General features: G+C 45.7%; 1 protein-coding gene and 1 pseudogene across 4 annotated transcripts in view; both read left to right on the forward strand.

The window, feature by feature from the left end:
* The window catches only part of ATAT1 (alpha tubulin acetyltransferase 1), a 29,775-nt gene that overhangs the window by 4,081 nt on the left and 20,097 nt on the right, over positions 1 to 5,597 (forward strand). The window lies entirely within an intron of this gene.
* LOC105553116 lies at positions 2,740 to 3,055 on the forward strand (annotated as a pseudogene).

The following is a 5,597-nucleotide window of genomic DNA, read 5'->3' on the forward strand; positions in this document are numbered from 1 at the left end:
AGCACTCCAGCCTGGGGGACAAAGCGAGACTCTGTCTTGGAACAAAAAAGAAAAAGAAAGAAACAGACAAAAGTCCCTGTCTTAGTGGTGGAGCTTATATTCTAGCTGGAGAGACAAACATAATAGACAAGAATATGGTTAATAAGTGCTCTGGAAAAATGAGAACAAGTAAGGGTTTGGGAATACTCAAGTAAGGTGGGCATGGGAGTATGTGGGATTGCAGGTTGAAAGGGGATCATCACTGAGAAAGTGTCATTTGAGCAATAACTGAAAGGAAGTAAGAATAAAAACCAAGGCTGGACGCGGTGGTTTACACCTGCAATCCTAGTACTTAGGGAGGCCGAGGTGGGTGGATCACTTGAGCCCAGGAGTTTGAGACTAGCCTAGGCAACATGGTGAAACCCCATCTCTACAAAAAAAACAAAAAAATTAGCCAGGTGTGGTGGCAAGCACCTGTGTTCCCTACTTGGGGGTCTGAGGCAGGAGGATTGCTTAAGCCCAGGTGGCGGCTGCAGTGAGCCGAGATGGTACCACTGCACTCCAGCCTGGGTAACAAAGTGAGACTCTGTCTCAAAAAATAAAAAAAATTTAAAAAAAATAAGAGCCAAGAAATATCTGGAGAGAGAGCATCCCAGACAGAAAGTACCACCAGTGTATGGCTGTGAGGTGGGATGTACCTGAAACAGCAAATGGGCTGTGTCCAGAGCAGCATGAGTGAGTGGAGGAATATGGTAGGAGATGAGATCAGAGAGGTAATGGGGAAGGAAGGGCCTTATAGGCTACTGCAAACACTAGCTTTTATTTTAAGTAAAAAATAAGATCAGGCCGGGGTGGTGACTCACACCTGTATCCCAGCACTTTGGGAGGCCGAGGTAGGCAGATCACCTGAGGTCTCTACTGAAAATACAAAAATTAGCTGGGTGTGGTGGCAGGTGCCTGTAATCCCAGCTACTTGGGAGTCTGAGGCAGGATAATCACTTGAACCAGGAGGCAGGGGTTGCATTGAGCCGCTGAAATTGTACCACTGCACTCCAGCCTGGGCAACAGAGCAAGACTCCTTAAAAAAAAAAAAAAAAGAGCCAGGTGTGGTGTCTTATGCCTGTAATCGCAGCACTTTGGGAGGCCAAGGCGGGCAGATCACAAGGTCAGGAGTTTGAGACCAGCCTAGCCAATATGGTAAAACCCCATCTCTACTAAAAATACAAAAATTAGCTGGGTGTGGTGGTGGGCACCTGTAGTCCCAGCTACTTGGGAGGCTGAGGCAGGAGAATCGTTTGAACCCAGGAGGCAGAGGTTGCAGTGAGCTGAGATCGCACTATTGCACTCCAGTATGGATAACAGAGTGAGACTCCATCAAAGAAAAAAAAATCACTTTGACTGTGATCTTGATTTTTTCTTTTTTAACAAGATCACTTTGGCTGTTAAGAACAGGCAATAGCCAGGCGCAGTGGCTCACATCTGTAATCCTAGCACTTTGGGAGGCAGAGGCGGGTGGATTGCCTGAGGTCAGGACTTCAAGACCAGTCTGGCCAACATAGTGAAACCCTGTCTCTACTAAAAATACAAAAAAAAATTAGCCAGGCATGGTGGTACGTGCCTGTAATCCCAACTATTCGGGAGACTGAGTCAGGGGAATTGCTTGAACCAAGGAGGTGGAGGTTGCAGTGAGCTGAGATCGCACAATTGCACTCCAGCCTGGCAACAGAGTAAGACCCTAACAAAAAAAGAAAAAAAAAAAAAAAAAGAAAGAAAGAAAAGGCAATAAGGGAGCAAGAGTAGAAGCAAGTAAACTAATTAGCCAGCAACAATCCTGGTGAAAAATGATGGTGGCTCAGACCAAGGTGGTAGCAGTAGTGAAGGTAAAGAGTGGTCAAATTTTAAATATTTTGAAGGTAAAGCAAGTAAGATTTTCTGACAGATTGTATGTGGAGAAAGAGGACTTTAGGACAACCCCAAAGTCTGAGCAGCTGGAAGAATGAAGTTGCTTTAACTGAGACGGTAGGTAGACCAACTTTGGAGGAAAATATTAGGAGTGCATTTTTAATATGTTAATTGGAGATGTCTGTGATACGTCCAGGTTTGAGTAGACAGTTGGATACTTCCCTAGAGATCAGGGAGGAGGTTTGGGGAGGAGTGTTTTCAGCATACATCTGGTATTTAAAGCAAAGAGACAGGATGTGATCACCATAGAAAGATTACAGATAGAGAAGCTACCCTGGCCAGGCACGGTGGCTCACGCCTGTAATCCCAGCACTTTGGGAAGCCAAGGTGGGTGGATCATGAGGTCAGGAGATCGAGACCATCCTGGCTAACACAGTGAAACCCCATCTCTATTAAAAATACAAAAAAAATTAGCCAGGCGTGGTGGTGGGCACCTGTAGTCCCAGCTACTCGGGAGGCTGAGGCAGGAGAATGGCGTGAACCTGGGAGGCGGAGCTTGCAGTGAGCCGAGATCTTGCCATTGCACTCCAGCCTGGGCGACAGAGCGAGACTCTGTAAAAAAAAAAAAGCTGCCCCTTTGGGCCTTCCCCTTGGGCCCTCTTTAAGAAGTGAGGACCCCCAACTGGCTGCTCTGAAAAGCCATCTTTGCATTGTTCCTGGTTCGGTGTCCTGCTCATGGCAGCCACCTCCGCCATGCGCTTCCTCTGCTGTCTCACAGTCTGGCAGCTTAATCGACATAGTCCCCAAACTCTTGCTTTCTTCTTAATCCCTTGCATCGGATCACCGCTGTGCTCCACCATGTCAGATGCAGTTGTGGACACAAGCTCCGAGATCACCACCAAGGACTTCAAGAAGTTGTGGAGGAGGCAGAAAGTGGAAGAGATGCCCATGCTAACAGGAACGCTAGTGAGGAAAATGGGGAGCAGAAGACTGACAATGAGGTAGATGAAGAAGAGGAACAGGGTGGGGAGAAAGAGAAGGAAGAGGAAGGTGATGGTGAGGAAAAGAACAGAGATGAAAACGAAGCAGCTGAGGCGGTACGGACAAATGGGCAGCTGATGATGAAGATGACGATGTTGATCCTAAGCAGCAGAAGGCCGATGAGGATGATTAGACAGCAAAAAAAGAAAAGTTAAACTTTAAATTAAAGCCACTGTGATCTATTCACCCTCCACTTCCCATCTCAGAATCTAAACGTGGTTGCCCTAGAGAGGCCTGCTTGCCCTCCAAAGGCAGTGTCACTGCAGATGACAGGCACTCGCCCCCACCCAACCCAACGCAGAGAATTTGCAACAGAGGAGGAAAAAAGAACCAAAACTTCCAAGGTCTTGCTTTTTTAGAAGTACTTTAAAAAGGAAGTTTGTATTTTTTATTTACATTTTATATTTTTGTACATATTGTTAGGGTCTTTTTCTTATTATTTCTTTGAGATAGAGGCTAGCTCTGTCACCAGGCTGGAGTGCAGTGGTGTGATCTTGGCTCACCGCAAGCTCCGCCTCCCGGGTTCAAGCGATTCTCCTGCCTCAGCCTCCTGAGTAGCAGGGATTACAGGCACCCGCCACCACACCCAACTAATTTTTGTATTTTTAGCAGAGACGGTTTCACCAGGTTGGCCAGGATGGTCTCGATCTGACCTTGTGATCCACCCACCTCGGCCTCCCAAAGTGCTAGAATTACAGGCGTGACCCACCACGCTAGGCCAGGTCAGTCATTTTTAATGATCTCAGATGACCAAGCCAGCCTTTGGAGGGTTCTCTGTCTTACTTCTGACTTTACTTGTGGTATGACCATGCTCATTATAATCTCAAAGGAGGAAAAAAACCTTGCTTAAAAAAGAACAAAAAAAGAATCTTATTCTGAGCATTCCAGTAGCTTTTTTAGTGTATGTAGTTAGCTGTACCATACACAGTTGGTTTGTGTGAGATGGTTAAAAAGGCCAAAGATAAAATGTTTCATTTATTTGCCTTTTTCGTCTATGAAATAGCTGCTTATTTATTTATTTAGGCCTATTTGATGTATGCGTGAAACAATATTGTCCAACAATAAACTCAAATTTTATTTTGCTGAGTTGTTCTAACAGCAACAAAAAGAAGTGAAGGAAGAGAAGACCAGCAAATGCAACCACAGAGTGACTAGTGAAGTAGATGAAACCTGAGGCCGGGTGTGGTGGCTCACACCTGTAATCCCAGCACTTTGAGAGGCCAAGTCGGGTGGATCACCTGAGGTGAGGAGTTCAAGACCAACATGGTGAAACCCCATCTCTACTAAAAATACAAAATTAGCCAGGCGAGGTGGCTCATGCCTGTAATCCCAGCTACTTGGGAGGCTGAGGCAGGAGAATCACTTGAACCTGGGAGGCGGAGGTTGCAGTGAGCTGAGATCATGCCATTGCACTCCAGCCTGGGCAACAAAAGTGAAACTCCATCTCAAAAAAAAGAAAAAAAAAGAAAAGAAAATTGAAAAGTAAGGTGACCTAAAAGGCCACTGAACAAAGGGTTCCCAGGAGGAAGGAATAGTTTACTGGGTCAAATGCTGCTGATCAAGGAGGAAAGAGGTCTGAGAAGTTACTATTGGATTTATCTGCCTTAGACTATTGGTGATCTTGATGAGCAGTTTTGGTGCAGCGGTGTGTGCAAGCCTGGATGCAGTGGGTCTTGTAGACTGAGAAGCTAGGAATGCAGCAAGAATAAGCCACTTTTTAAAATCCTGCTTTAAGAGGAATAGAAATAGAGCAAGAGCTGGAGGGTGAAGTGAATCAAAAGAGTTGATCCTTTTCAGATGGGAGAACAAATAGCATTAGAATGATTCAATAGAGAAAAATATTATTATTATGTCAGAGGAAGTGGGGAGAACTGTTGAAGTGATGTCATTGAGTGGGCAGGAGGGGTTGGGATTTGGTTGACAAGTTAGCCTTGGATAGGAACATGGACAATTAATCCATTGTAACATGATTTGATAGACGTGATTACAGAGGAGGCATAAGGACATGGATTTGAGTGCTATCTTGGGCTGGGGGTTGGGTAAAGAAAGACGACATGTCTAATCTTAAAAGGCAAGTGTTTGTCAGGTAGACAAAAGGCTAAGGTGCCTTTTATGTAGAGAACTGGCATGAACAATGGCAGAAAGGTATTAAACTACCTTTCAGGCCAGGCACGGTAGCTCACGCCTGTAATCCCAGCACTTTGGGAGGCTGAGGCAGGTGGATCATGAGGTCAGAAGATTGAGACCATCCTGGCTAACACAGTGAAACCTCATCTCTACTAAAAATACAAAAAATATTAGCTGGGCCTGGTGGCGGCTGCTTGTAGTCCCAGCTACTCTGAGGCTGAGGCAGGAGAATGGGGTGAACTTGGGAGGCGGAGCTTGCAGTGAGCCGAGATCGCGCGACTGCACTCCAGCCTGGGCGACAAGAGTGAGATGCTGTCTCAAAATAAGTAAGTAAATAAATAAAAATAAACCACCTTTCAGGGTACTACAAGCAGTATGGTGCGGTTGGAGTGCTAAGCATGTGCTTGTTGGGGGAGGATGGGGATGGGTTGGTAGACATCACAGCAAGGTCAAGGCAAGGGATAGGCAGGGTCTTCCTACAGTATATTTTTCCATTAAGAGGCAGCAGAGAGCAGTGGAAGGAGCACAGTATTTTTTTTTTTTTTTTT

The sequence above is a fragment of the Mandrillus leucophaeus genome, unplaced genomic scaffold (assembly GCF_000951045.1).
Source record: "Mandrillus leucophaeus isolate KB7577 unplaced genomic scaffold, Mleu.le_1.0 Scaffold581, whole genome shotgun sequence".
Taxonomy (NCBI): domain Eukaryota; kingdom Metazoa; phylum Chordata; class Mammalia; order Primates; family Cercopithecidae; genus Mandrillus; species Mandrillus leucophaeus.